Below are 18,908 nucleotides of genomic sequence, written 5' to 3' on the forward strand. Positions count from 1 at the left end.
CAGAGCCATCATGTCAGAGCCTCCTCCGGGTTGCATCGCTCTGCTTTCCAAATTCCCCCTCCAAGAACTCTATGCATGTCTCGTACAAGTGTTGGACATGCTGCATGCTCTCTGGCAGTCTCTCCTCAAAGGCATCCACGATCTGTAGCCAGGTTTATGAAGAAATTATTTTCCCAGTTTGGTGAGGAAGAACCTGACTGCCCTGCGCAGAGCCCTGACCTCAACCCCGTCCAACAGTTTTGCAGTGAACTGATGCACTGACTGTGAGCCAGACCTTATCACCCAACATCAGTGTTGGAGCTCAGTAATGCTCTTGTGGCTGAATGGGAACAAATCCATGCAGCCAGGTTTTAAATTCTGGTGGAGAGCCTGAAACCAGAATAATGGAGGTGGCTACAGCAGCAGATTAATGCCCATGGTTTTGGAATGACATACTCAACAATCACATTTGAAAACATCAACCCCAGATGCCTTTGACTGAATACTAAATACTTTATTGTCAGCGTTCCAACACAAGGGGGCAGCAGAAGCCATCCATCACTGTCTTCACTACTGAGCCTAATGAATGAGACAAATGCTTACAGTTGCTGAATACACAAAGCAGCGCTCTACCTGGAAATACCTTTTTTATCTTCAAATAGGAAAGTCAGAGTGTGTGTGTACACGTGGAGTCTGCAGCAGGCACAAAAGACGGGGGATGAATATCAGAAAGACTCATGCATATTCTGCTGGTGCAACACAGTGCACTGTGTTGCACCAGCAGAATATGCATGGAACTCTCTTTTAAAATAATCAAACAATTAATTTATTAATTTCCTTTTATCTTTTCCTTTCTAGATAAGAATAGCTGCAGCATTTCCTTCATGGTGCTACCTGGTGGCTCTATTTGCCTGTTTGACTGACATACTATTAGAGACGGAAAAGACGTCCAAATCTACAGATTAATTTGACTGATGTATGTAATACGATAAAACTGTTTCCACAGGACAGTGTTGACTTTTGTCATTGCTCTTTTCAGCCCCTGCTTTCACTCAGATGACCAGAGGATTTGTAGGTTGCTTGCTTGAATGCTCGACATGTCCTCAGACACACATTTGGTGGTTTTAGTGATCAATTTAGGCAGTAAATATATGAAGATATATATATATATATACAAAAGACCTGCTTTTTCCATGTGTCACTCTGTCAGGTCACTGCTGCATCACTCAGATAAAAAAAAAAAATCCACATAATAAGACAGGAAGTCATGGTAACAGTCACGGCTTTATCCTACTGTACAGTCTAAAATGAAAAAAGCAATAGAAATTTCCAGCTTCCTGACATTTACTGTGCTCTCTCCTACTTGTGACAGCTGCTACAAACATGCAGAATGCGTGACAGATTTAAATCAGTAAGTAAAATGAACGACTTAAAACACGAAAGAAAGATGTGAGCAGTGGCGGATCTTCCTATAGGCAACATAACAGCTGCCAAGGGCACCACGTGGGCATTTTTGACATTCAATAATTTTTGCGTTACGCGCCTTTCCAGGTGAAAAGAATTGAGCTCAGAGTGGAAAAGCACCTCACGTCATTTCTGCCCCCAAGTCATCCTACAATATGCCTGGAAACAGCCATTACTGAGGCGAAGTTCCTGGACCAACTGGTGGTACTCCCCGTGATCCACCCTCTTTTTAGGGTCTCATGTACCCACACAGATCTCTGTTTCCCTGTGCCCAACAAACTATTTGCTGACAGCCTCTCACCCTCAACCAGAGCTACAGCAAGTACCCTCTGCCTCAACATTTTAGGAACTAGATACTAATTGCTGTGAAGATAAGTAGATAGCTTTAGCTAGCCAAAATAAATGGTAGATTGATTTCACAGGAAGGTTAGGGTAAGGAGGTGATGGCAACAATAAAAAGGCACAGCAAATGTTTTTTACTAGTGGCATCCATCCATCCATTTTCATCCCCTTATCCGGGGTCAGGTCGCGGGGGCAGCAGGCCAAGCAAAGCACCCCAGATGTCCTGCTCCAGCAACGTTTTCCAGCTCCTCCTGGGGGACCCCAAGGCGTTCCCAGGCCAGATGAGATATGTAATCCCTCCAGCATGTTCTGGGTCTGCCCCAGGGCCTCCTACCAGTGGGATGTACCCGGAACACCTCTAACTGGAAGTGCCCGGGAGGCATCCTGATCAGATGTCTGAACCACCTCAACTGACCCCTTTCGACTTGAAAGAGCAGTGGCTCTATTCCGAGCTCCCTGTGGATGTCCGAGCTCCTTACCCTATCTCTAAGGCTGAGGAAACTTGTTTCAGCTGCTTGTATCCGCGATCTCATTCTTTCGGTCACTACCCAGAGCTCATGACCATAGGTGAGGGTTGGGACGTAGATGGACCAGTAAATTGAAAGCTTTATCTTCTGGCTCAGCTCCCTCTTCACCAAAATGGACCAGGTCAACGCCCGCATCACTGCAGAAGCCGCACCAAACCGGCAATCCATCTCACCCTCCATTCTACCCTCACTCGTGAACAAGACCCTGAGATACTTGAACTCCCTCGCTTGAGGCAGTAACTCTCTCCTAACCCTAGGACACAAAAAATGTTGATACACCTGGATGAAGTCTTTACATGCCACAGTATCCTGGCTTCCATCAGAGCACTGCACATAGCATATTCAGGCGTCTGCAAAACTGCGTCAAGACCTTGTTTGAGATATTCAATGACCTGATCATGACCAGGATACTCATGACACATGTAAATGCACTCCATGATTGCAGCCCTGATTACAATCAATTAGGAATATTCCATAAAGTAGTGCAATGCATTGGTTGATTAGATAAAAATTAATGCCAAGCAGCCAGCAGTGGAACGGCACACCCACACAGAATCATTCTGCATTGATCCCATTAGAGCTTTTAGCTGTTACAAGTGTGGGATTTACTGCTCCAGCCAGATGGTTTAGACTGCAAATATAATCCAACGTTCTTTAAATCTTGTGTGCATAATTAGATTTGGGTGTTTCTCAGGTTTATGTTGCTGTTGCTGACTTGAGGGATGCTGCGTGGAAGTACTGTAGTAGTCTGTGGTTTGGCTCTGAGAGTTAGCTGGAGGCTCGAGGCTGCTTCTCCGTCTCCCGTAAGAACATGAAGAATATGTTTTCGGGAACTAATTGTCGCCCGAGGGGGAATTCAGAGAGATTTTCACCCTGAACTCACCAGCTGTCTGTAAGCTTTTTGCCAACAAATTGGGTCGAAAAAGTCTTATGAATAGCTTCACTTTCTCTGCAATTTGTTCAAACTTGGTGAGTGTTGTCTTGAATAATTTAGCAAGTTGCACATTGTCTACAATATGTATATATCAACCTGCCTGTAGAAGATGTGTTTTAAGAAAAGTTTGATTTTAGGCTGGGAGGGGAACATGGTGTTATGGGTAAATTAGCAGATCTTTTGCACAGAAGAATGAAGCCAATTTGACTTTGTGGCCAAACTTTGGAATTACAACTTCTGGCTGCGTCACATAATGCCATAGGGCCTGAAAGATTTTTTTTCTGGAGACTCACACTGTGGAAGAGACTCTGTAAATGAGAGAATACAGCGTTTTGAGTGTCACACAAAATGGCTTCACTGTCAGAATTTGATCTATTCAGTCCAGTAGTAGGGTTAAACCTGAAGTTAGCTGCCTAGATGGCAGAAGTCTCTGGTGCGCTTACTCTATCGGCTAATGGATGCGGAAGATACAGATAATTTTATACCCAGGAAATGTAACTTTTTTGGCTTCATGCTACATTGAGCAACTTTAGTTTAGTTTAGTTCAATTTATGTGCACATACATGTATAGAAAATACAGGAAAAAGAAACTGAAAGTTAAAAAACAGTGCAGGAGAGGTTAGAAGCGAGAATGGCTTATGAAGATATTGTACCTCCTCTTTTAAGTAACAACAATCATACATAAAAAGAAATAGATAAAGAAAAAAACGAACTGGGTAACTGAACAAGAGTTCCAGATATAGAAGTAGTCTAACAAGGTCAATTGTGCAGCAGCAATATGTGTAAAAAGGAAAATGTACATTAGTTATTGTGTTATAATTACACAAAATCTGTGTAACCTTAAGTTTATTTTATTTGTTTATTTTAGTTAATACCTGACACGTTAGGCCTTTGAGTCAGTTATGTGGAACTGTAATTTGAGACTGTACTCCTACTTTTACTATACAGTGTGACACTGCCCTCTGTGACTAGTGTTTCCGCGCCTTTTCCTCTTCCCTTTTGTTGTTGATCTCCGTGGGAGAGGTAAGCGGCCCTACAGTCGGGAGAAATTTCTATGTTTAAGCCTCTGTTATTTGCATTTAAAAGTTTACTGAAGTGCTGTTGATACACTACAACATATTTCTTCATCTTCTTCTTCATCTTCTAACCGCTTCATCCTCTTGAGGGTCGCAGGGGGGCTGGAGCCTATCCCAGCTACATCGGGCGAGAGGCAGGGTACACCCTGGACAGGTCGCCAGACTATCGCAGGGCTGACACATAGAGACAAACAACCATTCACGCTCACATTCACACCTACGGACAATTTAGAGTCACCAATTAACCTAGTCCCCAATCTGCATGTCTTTGGACTGTGGGAGGAAGCCGGAGTGCCCGGAGAGAACCCATGCTGACACGGGGAGAACATGCAAACTCCACACAGAAAGGCTCCCACGCCCAGGATCGAACCGGCAACCCTCTTGCTGTGAGGCGAGAGTGCTAACCACCACACCACCGTGCCGCCCTCCCTCCCTATTTTGTAGAAGGTAACTAAGATGCTTAGGGGATACTTATTGGTGTAAAAGTATACATTTTGTTTGGGAAAGGTAGAAGAGTAAAAGTGAAAGTTGACAGAAATATAAAAACTCAAGTAAAGTGCAGATACTCCCAAAAAATACTTAAGTACTGTAACAAAGTATTCTATATTCCAGGTATTTTTATTGAGACAAAGATGAAATTACATGTGTCATGTTGTAGTAGCAGCACTCATTTCATTTTACATAGAAGAGTTTTGAAATGGTGAGTTTTCTGATGCAGGAAAACATGAACTTGAACATGGAAACAAGACAAAATGTAGGTGCATTTAATATGTATAATGTAATGTAATAACGGGGGAAAAAGAAAAAAAGGCACACTAAGTCTAGGCACATGACTTTTTAACCCCTTCTATTCTCCTACCATTACCCTTGTCTCACTCATGAACTCGTACTCAAAATGAGATGTTGTAGAAGAGTGGGTTACAACTCAAGAACTGTATGTTGTGTGTCTGTTTCTATCACACCTGTCTTCCTTCAGTCTCGTTAGTCCTTCCCTGTTCCCAGAGTCTTCCCTCACACCTGTTCTATCAGTCTTGTTTGCTCCACCCTAGTGTTCCCCTCCACACCTTTGTTGTTAGCCAATCCTCATTTCCCTCCTTTTGCCCGTGTCCTCCTACTCCAGCTGTGTCTCGTTCTTGTGAATAGTTTTCTGTGCGTGTTTCCCTTTGTTCCTTATCTGTGTTTATCTCTGTGTTCTTGGTGTTGTGTCCTGCCTGGCGTCTTGTGTTCTGTTTGGATTTTTCACCTGAGTTCATCATATTATTCCAGTTGGTTTTCAGTTAGTTTTGGTTCTTCTGTCATTTGGACCTGTCTGTTGTGGATGTTTTTCATCAGCTCAGCCAGACAGTGCAGTTAAAAACCTCTCAGCCTGGTATTAAAGGTACCCTGTCATGTTCATAACTCCTACTGCTAATGAGCACTGCCTTGCTTGCATCGCACATGATGCACTACACGTTCCTGCTGCCAGTTTCTCGCTACTCCAGTGATTGACAGTTGGTGCGAGTAATGTGCTTAGAAGCATAGCAATGCAGCTGTAAGCATAACTTTAGTTGTTTACAAGAAGACTCCACAGGCAGCCTTTAAGTAACTCTTGAAAGGTGGTGCCTGGGACTCCTCCACCTCGCAGTCAGAAGTGAAGGAGCTTTCAGATGAGAGGCGAAAAAGTTTTTAAGAACACTTTCAAATGGTCAGAAGTGTTGAGCTAGAATCATAAGACAAAAATGGGCTGGGAGTGAGTGGCCTAAGATTTTGATTTTAAGAGTAGGTTACACAGTAAAGCCAAACACCTTGACACTAAAATGATTGAAAGACAGAGATCTACAATGTGTTTAAATGCAAGCGAGACTGTTCGTAGTTAATTTCTCTGTAGGGTGTCTGAAGAGAGGTAGAGCCATCTTCCCTCCTTCAGGTCTCTCCTCTCTCCTCCACCTCAGCGTAGGATGATCCATGGGTGGTGCAGACTCACAGAGCAGCGCGACTCCTCTGATCACTGAGAGCTGAATTCTTCTGAGCAGCCGGAGACCTTGGCACCAGGCTGTGCTGTGAGCTGTTATCTATCAGCCAAATGTCAGCCGCAACCCTGTGGTCTCTCAGATGAGAAATTAAAAGAAAGGCAGGGGGATTGAGAGAAGGGAGAGTGGAGGGATGAGAGCAGCTCCGGTCACCATTTGCCAAAATAACATTGATATCATATGGAAAAAGTGGCAGTTGCTTCATAATTAACGTTCAGCACTGAGGTTACTCTGGGAAGTCTTCTCATGTGAAATATTTGGACATTTCTTAAATGATTTTCTCTCTGTTATTGCTGCAGTGCTACATAATCCAAGCATGTTATGTATGCACTGTCACACCCACCTCACTCATGTATATAAGCAACTTGTTACCTTAATCATTCTATATTTATCCAGCATCCTTTGCATTCTGCACCACGGCACGACTTCGCTTCATGTGTTGTCTATAAATAGTAGTGATATTGTGTGTCTGTGTACATTGAGAGCATAGTGAGCGAAAAAACTATTTGAGTCAAATACAGTTTGACTTTGAATAATTATGTTTTTCTGACATAAGAAGACGTAGACTTAATGCTGAGGAAAGCCAAATGCTGAAACGCGTCCATTTTTGACACTGCTGTGCGTCATTAAAAGACTGATATATATGATATTTGTGAGTGCTGACATTTTGATCTATTCAGTTTGTGATTTTTGGGTCGGCACCCTGTGATTTTTCAGACGGTGAGTCGAGCACATCAATTCTTTTGTTTTCTGGCATGTGAAGACCCAGAACACGCCGGAGGGATTACATATCTCATCTGGCCTGGGAACACCTTGGGGGGGGGGTCCCATGAGGAGCTAGAAATTGTCGCTGGGGAGAGCGACGTTTGGGGTGCTTTGTTGGCCTGATGCCCCTGCGACCTAGCTCTGGATAGGCGGATGAAAATGGCTGGATGGATGACATGAGAAAAATTGCAAACAGCACAATGACAATTTGCATTTTTTTTTTTAGCCTCATGAAGCACTAAAGAAGTTGTCTCCTGCCTTTAAGCTTTAACCCCCCATAAATTGTAAGGGAACTGCCCATTGGTTCGACATCCCATTGTTCCGACCACATTAAACTCATTGTTCTGAAGTCCATTCCGAAATCATCATGATGCCCTGTGGTTAAGGTCTGGTTAGGTTTAGGCACAAAAACCACTTGGTTAGGGTCAGGAAAAGATCATGGTGTGGGTTAAAATGAAAAAGAAAGTGACAAACACATAAACCATGAGCCTGCTCGCACCACACGCCCGCCGCGAGCCGTTCAGCACCTCGGACAGTCGGACTAATGGGATGTCGAACCAATGGGCTGTCGAACCAATGACATGGACCCAAATTGTAAAACCATGTAGAGTTGTGTTGGAACGACCAGCAAGTCTAGAGACAAGAACAATTGCGGCAAAATTTGGTAGGATGAAATGGATAATGCAAGCTGAAGCCCCTCACCACATGAGGAGGCTAACATCATTAGCATAGCTAGCAAACAAGCTAACTCTTGCCCAACAGTGCGGCTAGGTCAAGTTTGCAGATGTAATTCTGACAGAAATTCGACACTAAGATGGCTTCGATATACTCTTTAGAGTAGACAGAGTGACAAAGGCAGAGAACTGTGTCGGCGTGATGGAGGACAGGGACGACCGCGCAGACCAGCTCCTCTGATATCGAATGCAGATAGACTGTCAGATGGAAGAAAAGTGAGAACCTCGAAAACTTCATGAGAAGAAACAACCAGCGTGTGTATGGTATACAAGAGGATCCCAATACATGGAATCAAGTCACTTTGACCTTTGACCTGTCTTTTTGTCTGTTTCTTTATTCTCTTGATATCAGTCAGTACAGATTTTACATTTTCAGTCTACTTATTGTTCCATAAAACACAACTTTTTTTATTGTGTTATTTGTGTATGTTCTTTTGTTTTCATTATTTATTTGTTATCTGTTTTATACTGTTACTGTGGACCGTTACTCTCTCACAAAGTCTACTGTATATTTGGCTGTAAACACCTAATGTCACTGCAGCTGCTGCAACGTGTAGCATTTCCGGTGTTGGGAAAGCTACTTCGCTTTGTAAACTACCAATTAATTCACACTGGAATAAGTCTTTTTTTAAGTATATTTATTTAACAGACTTCAGAGCAAGTAAGAGACAGTACTAGAACTGATTATATTGCATAAGTCTGACAGTTTTCTAAAATTTTTCAACCCATAAACAAACAGAAACAAACAAGACAGTACATACAATTCAACCCACCCACCTTCCCATATATGTCCAAATGGACACAAATAACACTTTCAGAGTGACAGAGGAGGTTAAAAAGAAGAGAAAACATAAATAAAATGTAAAAATAAAGACAAGGGGATAAAATGAGTTATTGATCAGATTAAGTGTTGATCTAAATTAACACTGGAAGAAGTTTAACTACAGCAAACCCCCCCAAGGGAGAAATCTACTTTGGTTAAGCTACTTCTAGAAAGTAGTTCAAAGTACTTTTTAAGAAAATATGAAATTTACACTGATACAAAAGTATAACTAAATATCATACAGAGCAGTCACATGCCAGCAAAGAATGCCACTCACTTAACTCAAGGCAACTGAATCGAATGCAACTGGACTTGGTTTTGTCTTAGAAGACGTTTCACCTCTTATCCAAGAGGCTTCATCAGTTCATGCTTGTCTGACTAGGCTGGAACTAGTCTGACAAACTGGTGTGGAAGCACCCAGGTATTTAACCTCTGGGGAGGTCTTCACAAGGCCAATGATGTCACTGGTTCGTTAGTGCTCCAATGGTGTGTCAACGACAGTTGTTGAAACTCCTGCTGCAACGCTGCATTTGGAGTGGAGTGGAGATAACTATGACCTGGATGAATGAGAATATCCACAGGCACGCCACTCACTTAAGTTCACTGAAAAAAGTGCCCTCTTGTTCACAGGTCATACCTTATACAATACATCCTGTGGATGCGCTTGGATGCATTGTCAGTGATGTATCCTGGGGTCACTGGGTGTTTCAGGTCTTTTCAAACATCAGACATCCTCACTCAGGCGACCCAGCCGTGGGTGATCAGTCCCTGGCTTGCATCCCAGCAGCAGCTGACCACGGGGCCTCCCTCCTCAGCCAGAGCCACCTAGGAGCTCTCTCTGTGGCAGTGTTGATATTCTTGATGGCCCTCTTCTCAGCCACTATCCCCAGCTTTGTGAAGACCCTGCAGAGTGACCGGCCTGCAAAGCCCCGACATCCCACCTCGACAGGCTCATGCATAAAACAATTATCAAGGACCACTTGATAATAGGTGTTTTGGTAATGCTTTTAAGTGCTTTCCTCTGGTATTTTATGACCCTCTTGCTTTTATATTGGTTACTTTGGAGATAAAGCACAGGCCACTTCCTGAGTTCACCAAGGATGGAGATCAACCCAGAGAGGTCTGCTGGTGTTACTTTGTGATGTGTGTAGTTTAACTTTAAAGTTGTAACAGCACAGATTTTAGATTTTAACATATCATATCTGACACAGCGAAATTACATCTGCAGTTCTCTGTCATTGTTATTTTCATAGTTATGTCCTATTGTTTGTAATGTTAATGATTATTTTGTTCACTTAAACAGTTAATATTCCTATTATTACTATTCAACTGCTCGTCAGTTACTTGAATGCACTGTCATCCATCATTGGGACTTGTGACAGCTGTTAATCAGATGTCAAGATGACACCTGTTTGCAGCTCAGTGGGTGTGACTATGGTCCCCTGCGCAGAGGATTGTGGGTCAGAGCTGAGATTCTGCAATCTTTTTTTTTTTTTTTTTTTTACCGATGGATTTCCAGATTGCCAGAAACATGCTGGCTCACATACTGCTAAAGAACATCCTGGTATTTTTTGTATAGCCTACTGCATTTGACATATTATGTACTCGGACATAGTAAATATTTTTCCTGCATGCAATATAGTGTGATAGTATGGGTGTGGGAGCGCACAGGTGTTCGCCTCAAATCCAGCTTCAAGTCGTGAACCGGATATTGTTTTGGTCCCTCTGAAGGATTGTGACGTCGGCGACTCACCGCTTCGATTCACTGAGGTAAGTTAGTTAGCCTACCTGTGCTGAGTTTATCCTGCGTTTAAATCTGACTGTAAAGTCAACGGAAGTTAAGTTGGTGGGTGTTTGAGTTACCAATCTGTTTCAGCGTCTGAGGTCCGACAAACTTGCGCTTAATTTCTGCTTTATACCGCCACCACTCACCTGTGTGAAGGACTTCATTATGACGTAATGTCAGCTGTGTTCCTGCCCATGCACAATGATGCTTTCATGTCGTTTATGTAACGTTACCAAAGAGCATGGATACCAAGAGGCGAAGCTCAATAGAACGCCCCATAGCAACAGACTCGCCCATGGTTTCGTCCTGCCGCCGCCATATTGGACTGTCAGCAGACCGCAGCAGACCCGCTTGCATACAAAAACACACAAACTGAAGTATATCGCTATTAATTATGCTTACAGTGCTACTCACCTCGTGATAGCTTGGTCACAGCTGTTTTTCACGTTTTTGTAATGCAAAATATAGACTTTAAAAAAAAAATAAAAAAAAAAGAAGAAAAACGGCCTAGATGGCATCTCTACATATTACATCCACTTATGAGAAGATTAACTTAATTACTCAATCTACCAAAAAAGAAAATCAATATTTTAACTAGAAACACATTAATGGCGACGTCACATAGTCAGGAACAAAGATTTGAGACAGTTTGTACAGTAAGGGGACAGTAATAATAATAATAATATAGGCTATTTTAATATGGTATATTTTAATGCTAAAGCAGTAATCAGTTCTGATATAAATCCAAGAGGCCATGTATACACACACACACACACACACACACACACACACACACATATATATATATATATCTATATATATATATAGATATATATATATATACACATTGGTAGAGTGGCTTATGGGGTGATTTTGAAGGAGTAATTAAGTTAATCTTCTATAAGTGTTACCTTCCCTCCAAAACTGGCATATTAAATTGATATTAAAACACTTTAAAACTCACACCTCAGGAGTTCTTACCTGTCAGGATCCTTCGGGAAACGGTGGAAGGCCAGGTGCGGGGTGTTCCACTGATAGTTGTTGCAGTTAATTGCACTACACTGTTTTCTTTTACTTTTTTCTCCTCTCTCCTTGACATCTTGCATGTTGTCTGGGCGCAACAGTACAAGCTCAACAGTCCAAAATGTCGGCAGCGCCCCTAGTGGCTGTTGGCAGAAATTCCTCTTGGCCTCTTGGTATCCATGCTCTTTGACGATACTTAGTGGTGAAGTACAGGCCTGCTGCCATGTTCATTGAGTGTTATGAGCTGGTTAACTGGTTACTGTGTTAGAGGGTTTCCTGCTCTGAGCTTGGCTTTACAAGATGTGTATGCAGGCTAATACTGGCTTCATGGCAAACTATAGGACAGATAGTCTGACTCCCTAACACACTCTTTATAAAAATGTACAAGTATTTCATCTCAAAGAATTTATGTGACAGCCTGTTTTACTGTGAACCACATCAGTTGCTGCAATGTAAGCCTGAATACATTCATAACTTTAAAGGGACACTTTTGGGAAATACGCCTCCTATAAACTATCATTTTTATGTGTTCTGAAGAGGACGAGGCATGTGAAGCCTGGTTTAGTACAAAGAGGCTTCTGGAAGCAGCAAGATTCACCAAAGCAGATAAAAAACACCTTCCAACAGCTCCAGTTGCTGTGTCATTTATGTGTTGCACCTTGTAAACTGGCAAAAGCCAGCACATGATAATCTTTATTTATAAAGTGCTTTTCAAAACAGAGTTACAGTGCTTAACATGTCACATGAAAACAACTTTTAAAAGAACTGATAAAAACACTGTAGTATATAAAAACTGAGGAAATAAAAGACCGTTTTCTCAAATTAAATCAGGAAAGGCTCTCCGATAAAAGCATGTTTTAAGAAGCGACTTAAAGGAGACCCCTGACTCGGAAGAGGCTGGAGATAGAGCTGGGAGAGACCTTTTCTTTGATTTATATCATGCAAAGATTGAGACAGAACATAAGGTGTCAGGATTTAACCGGTATCTGTAATCATAAATGAATCCAAGACTCTGGCTCTGTAATGCAGACTGCAGGTATTTCTGGCCATGTATGTTGCTGCAGAACTCTGGATGCCTGGTTTCTGTTTACAAAGCCAGATCAGGCAGATTGGCTCTATCAGCTCGCCAACATGCAGCGATCTGAATGTGCAGATTTTACAACGCCACCGTGATTCATGATTGATGTCCAGCTTATCCCCGCAGATTATCTGAGTAGTCAGTTGTCATGAGCCTTGTGTGTGTGTGTGTGTGTGTGTGCTTCTGCCTGTTTGTGTAAATCTCCTGGAACTGTGTCATGCGTCCATCCCCAGTTGCCATTAACGCAGCAGCTCGGCGCTAACTGTGATCCCACGTCAGATCAAATAATCAATCATAAACAAACACAGAGGGGCTATTTATAGATGTGGATTGATGTGGTGTTGAGGAAGATCAGGAGTGGACTGATGAGTGTAAAGGATCCCACCAGAATCTTTGATATCACCAGATCAACAAAAATCAGATGCTTTGGTGACTTTGATGCCGTCAGTGATTCTGTTCATCTTTCTCAGAGTTTTGCCCCAAAAAACAGATACATCTTCAGACTTTCCCCTCTTTGGTTTATGTGTTTTTCCACTTCTGAAAGACCGTGTAGGTGGGTTACAGATCACCTTCATACTGCAACACACCTTGTTAAAAGATAAAAGGCTGAACCAATTCCTTAATGCGTGTTCACTGTCTTTGGTTCTCCTCACAGCCTGTCAGCGCTCTGTCTATAAACACCATGAAAGCCTCTCCACAGGGGAGCTACTCACGTAGAAAATTGGTCAGACTAGAAAACAAATTTACCATATTTAAGCGCTAAGGTGTGTGTAAGATCAGTTTATATTGTTATTCAGGTCAGAATGACACAACACTTGCCCTTCCCCTCTGTTTGAAATTGGAAGCAATAAAAGAAGAAGAAGAAGAAGAAGAAGAAGAAGAGTGGTTTGACACAAAAACAGAGTTCATTTCTGTTCTGCTGTCAGAGACGTATTGATATAACTCTTTGGTAGGGTGCGCCATCATATTGATATTTTTTTTTTTGATATCACTGAAATGTGTCCATAGCAGTGCCAGGAGGTTTGAGTGTCATATTGCTTTGGTATACTCAGGTCCAGACCTCTAAGTAAAGCAATATGTCTCACCGTCCTCTCAAAATTTCCCGCTGTAGGATACACACATCTGATAACGTATGAATTAAGAAGTATTTTACACCACTGCATTACTAGCTGCCGCAGGCGGGTGGCCTGGCGATTTTATATGCCACTGCCAGCAATTTACCCATATGTGCTAGGTGGCTAGTGCTGATTTCTGACCGTAGTTGAAACGTTTTGTTTCTTTACGTTTCAGTTTTCCAATTTTATGTTGTGACAACACTGTGGTCAGTGTGAGGTTAGCTTCAGGCACAAAACCACCTGGTTATGGCTATGAAGAAAATCATGTTTTGGCTGCTTTTACCTTGTTGTTGTCATAACCACAGCTGGAAATGTTCATTCAAACCTTAAATTGAGGGAGACTCTCATTTTCAAGTATGCCGTGCATGGACAAAGACATTAAAAACAAGCAATAAGCGAACAAAGAACCATCATGCATACAGTATCATTTATAACAGAAATGAAATCATACAAAACAGCAAAAGCAATAAATTATCATAAGTAGAAATACAGGGTGATAAACACTCCAAGGTGTAGACGTGTAGTTAAAAGCATTTATGCTCAAGTAGCCTAAAACAAGATCAGAAATAAGGCATTTAAACAGCCAGAAATATAGCAGAGTGTCTAAGTTTAAGGTCTTTAGCAGATTAGTCCATGTATAAGGTGAACTGTAAGAGAATGGCTGTCTTCATAGTTCAGTTCTGATTATGGGAGTGTGAAGCAACAATCTATAATGTGACGTGAACCAAGATTATGTGAGGTCAGATTTAAAAGGGGTGAGATATAGGGTGGAAGCATCTGCATCAAAGCTTTATAAATGAACAAATACTGATGCTGTGAGGCGGGAACCAGCCCACCATCGGTAAAGGTGGCAGTGATTGGTGCTGTAAGAGTCACCTGTCATGAACTGTTACGTTAGGGCTGAGTGGTAGACAGCATTCAGTGAAATCAGTGTCGAGGCAGCAGCTTTTCCGTATACAGCATCTGCAGTGTGTCATATGTGCTACCCTCACCTTAAAAAAATATCCGGTTTTGTCTTCTATCCAGTCTTAAAAAAATACCCTGTTGTTATCTCCACAAGCACTGCTGGAAATGTGCTGATATTGTATTTAAAATACCCAGTTTTTGGCACCTCAAACACTGCTAGAAATGTCACGAACAGTGGTCTGCTTGGCTGCTTTGCTGCTTGGCTGCTTGGCAGTTGTCTTCAGACCTTCGACTGAACTGCTGGCAGTCCAAGGTCTCACTCCATCTACCATCTCCTCCTACTGATCAGAAACTCAGCTTGTATGCATGTAATCTGAACAAGGTCCCTTGTAGGAAGTGAAACTGAAGTTTGGGGAGCTGTCGGGCCCAGTACAAATATTGCAGTGAGCATTGTCTGCATTGAGTTTTGAAAAGTGTAACCATACTCTGGACTGCTTCTGGGTCACTTTGCCCTGCATCACTGTGAATTGAACAAGCTGCGGGGGTGACATATTCTCGCTTTTTCTCTCTCTCTTTCTCTGTCTGTACTGCGTGATTTAGTGCTGCAGGTCGTATTTACATCCGTGACACAGCTGAGATGTGAGTCTGCACGGGGCCATCGACGATAGCTGTTTTATAAAATGAGAGCATATCTGTTGTGAGACATGCAAGAGAAAAATGTGTCTGATATCTCACCCAAATTCCCTCTCAGGTACTGAAATTTGTCACAGATTGATAATGTGAATTAGTACTCTGTAGTTCTGACGTAATTCGATCGGTACCCTTTAAAGTACCATTGTAAGAGGGCTCTTTATTATACTTTACCTACTTCAAAACAACTTATTTCTCAATATATCAATGAAATCAGACAATAACAGATTGCGGAGGCTCTTCTGGTCTTGGTTTTGGTTGCAGGCTGTGGTGGGCACAGTCTAACTCGGGCGATCCAGAGAGCAGGTGTCCCAGCAGGGTGGAGGATAGCCATTAAGTCTCTCTCCCCTCTCTTTCCCCTCCATATTTTCTGGCAGTCCCAAGACATAGCACCATATTCTCCTCTATCGCTGATCCGAGATCGGACTGAAGCCCACTCCCATCAAGTTCAAGGTGCGTTATCCTGTCGCTGTGGTCAGCTAGGCTAGTTTCCATCTCTCTGAAAGTGGAAGCTTGAGTTGCCAAAGTGTGCTGAAATGATTTAACTGACGACCGTATTGTTTCCTTCAAGAAGCTTTTCCTCAGTTTTTCAAGCTCTTCCACAAGCTTCTCCGTAATTAGCAGTAATGCAGCGTTACAAACACTAGCGCCCAGGTTTTGGACTTAATTTGTTGCCTTTCTGCCTGCCTTTGCTGCTCTGCTCATTTCGCCTCTCAAGCACAGAATTTGCTTCAATATGAGGACACAATATTTGATGATAAATGGTATTTTACGAAAAATGATAAGGAGCTCAGACAACATGCGCCTCAACACCACATTGCGTAACTTGAAGTCCCCTTTTAAAGTACCAAGTTCAGTATCCAACCCTAGTGATAATTCTCTGCAGCTTCACTTTGTCATTTCAAGCATTGTAAATATAAAACTATGCAGCTTTAAAGATAAATGGCTTTTGTTTTAAATGCCCACCTGTTTAGAGCCCGTTTATCATCCATTTGATGAAAACTGATGACTCTGTTAAGCTTTTAGTCATACGCACTTAAGCCTATTAAGTGAAGTATTTAAGCCTTGTTAAGCCTGCAGAATGATTACAGTTAGCCATAAAACGTGGTAATTTACTTGTGCGTGGGCGGCCTCCTTTTATTTCGGGAAATCTTTTCCTGGAGCAAAAGGCCGTGGTCATACTGATCAGCTTAAAGGGGAGTAGCCATAGGCTTACAGTAAAGCTGCGTGTCTGTCTGTCAGACACACACGGAGTCGCACACGGAGCCGTTATCATCATGCAGTAGTTAATCTCACAGCGGTCATCTCTTCATTAACACGTTAATTGTTCTGCCACCAAGAGAGAATCCGTCTCTGTCCGTCCCTGGGATAGTAGCGCCGGGCGTTGAGCTGAGAGCTTCTACGGTTAAAATTGAAAACTGTGATAATAGCCGAAATCATTAGCTCTTCGGGTGTTCTCGAAAAAGCTATTGCGTTCATGGCCTCTCTTTTTTTGTTTCTCCTGCTCGATCAGTCACTCACTGTCTTTCTCACACGGTGAACTTTCTGGATCTGCTCTCTGCTGCTCTGCTTGTTGTGCAGCGTGTGGTCTGTCCATTATAATACAGTTTGGCTTCTGAATGTTTCCCACTGGTGACCTCCCCTAATTACTGTCATCGATCAACTACACACACACACACACACACACACACACACACACACAAGTGCACAGACATGTACTCAGCTGAACAGACAATAAGAAACTACTGTACAACTGTTTGCTGTGTCAACATTTTTCAGTCGTAGAGCTGAACACACTTGCTCAGTATTATCTCTGGATCTCTCTTATAAACAGCGATCTGAATTGAAATGCTTTTATTCCAACAATTTATAGCATTCTATGTACACATGGCTGGTTATAGAGCAGATTGTAAATCCAGGTATGTCACCTTTTGTTGATCCTCATAAATTTCATTTATGTGTATTGTACCAAGATTGTACCGAAATCTCAGAGACAGATAAATCAAAACTGTCAAAGAAAACCAATGTAATGTCATCACCAAAAATAGCCTTAAAAGAACCATGTGAAACAACTCATCATCATTTGGGCTTTTCATGATAGCTGCACTATAGGACCAAAACAAAGAGAATGTGGCCACTCTATCATTACACTCCGCACCACTACCACTGTATGTATATTTTGGCTGCAGAGATTTGCTTTCATCAGAGCATTATTGAGGTTCAACAGGGATGTTGGATGGTACTCTGTTGGATTATTTTCTCACTTTTCTCACTAATGGTGTGAAGCCGTACAGATAGGTTTGGTTTTCTTTCGCAGTTTTGAGTTTTGGGTCTGAGATTTTTTTCTCCACCTCCATATGTAACACATGAATTAAATCCATGCCTGGATTTACTATTTTACAACTGTATGATGATGATGGTGCTGCTGATGAGCTCCTCTACAAACAGCCATGTACTAACCTAATTGCCAGAATAAATGTTGGCATTTTGCATTTCCATTAACCACAGATAGAGATGTACCGATACCACTTTTTCCTTCCCGATACCAATTCTGATCCCTGAACCTTAGGTATCTGCCAGTATCGAGTACCGATCCGATACCAGTGCGTAAAATAAAAATGGATGGGATATGAATTGTTGTGTGTCTCAACTCCTAAAACTCTATGTAAAATATTAAGAAATAAATACATAATAGTAGAATGAATGCCATCGGAGGCATTTCCGATACTGGTATCGCCACCGGTACAACTCTAACCACAGATATGTAACATTTGTACATTATGATGTACAAATATGTTGAAACTTTATGTTTTTTTAAGTTGGGGACAGCATTCCAAAGCCTCTTTAGTCTGAAAAACCCCTCAGACCAAAAGCCCATCTCTCCAACAACCCATTATTATAGATGACCCAGTCTCCAGGAAAAATCTTTGCATTTATTCATTCATTCTTTTTCTGTAACCGCTTATCCTGTCAGGGGTTGCTGGGGGGCTGGAGCCTATCCCAGGTGACATAGGATGAGAGGCGGAGTACACCCTGGACAGGTCACCAGACTGTCACACAAAAAATAAAAATGTCTGGAGACAAAACATAATTGAGCCTTATGATTACTATTGAGTCTAAATGAGCAGTCATCAGTATGTAGGTGGCGATTTTGCAGTGGGCTACTTATGATTTTTGGTACTGTATGCAGTATTGACGGTGACGGCCTGGCACTATTAAAGTCCCTATTTTCCTCAAAGACTTTTACTTTTTTTTGGATTTAGAATCCATAGGTAGCCTGGCTGGGAGACTAAAGACTAGCCAACACTATAAAGGGTCAGCGAAATTGAGTGTAAAATGTGCCAGGCCGTACACAAATGGTGTACATTTTAGTTGATGAAATGTTAAACTTTCTTTTTAATTTGGTGCACTGGAGAATGTAAGAATTTCTTTAGGTCTACAATGACGATAAATGAAAATTGTTCAGAAAAAACTAACAAACAAAAAACAGTCTCTTAGTCTTTTTTCTGTCAAAACCATTGGGAGCCAGTGGAGAGGGACTAAAAAGTCACATGTGACTCAAGAACCACAGGTTGCCTCTCTCTGGTTTAGGCACAAAAAGCAGAGACATGTCAGTTAAAAACATCCAGGATCTGCGGCGAAAATACCGCTGGGAAG

Source organism: Epinephelus fuscoguttatus, linkage group LG18 (assembly GCF_011397635.1).
Source record: "Epinephelus fuscoguttatus linkage group LG18, E.fuscoguttatus.final_Chr_v1".
Lineage (NCBI taxonomy): Eukaryota > Metazoa > Chordata > Actinopteri > Perciformes > Serranidae > Epinephelus > Epinephelus fuscoguttatus.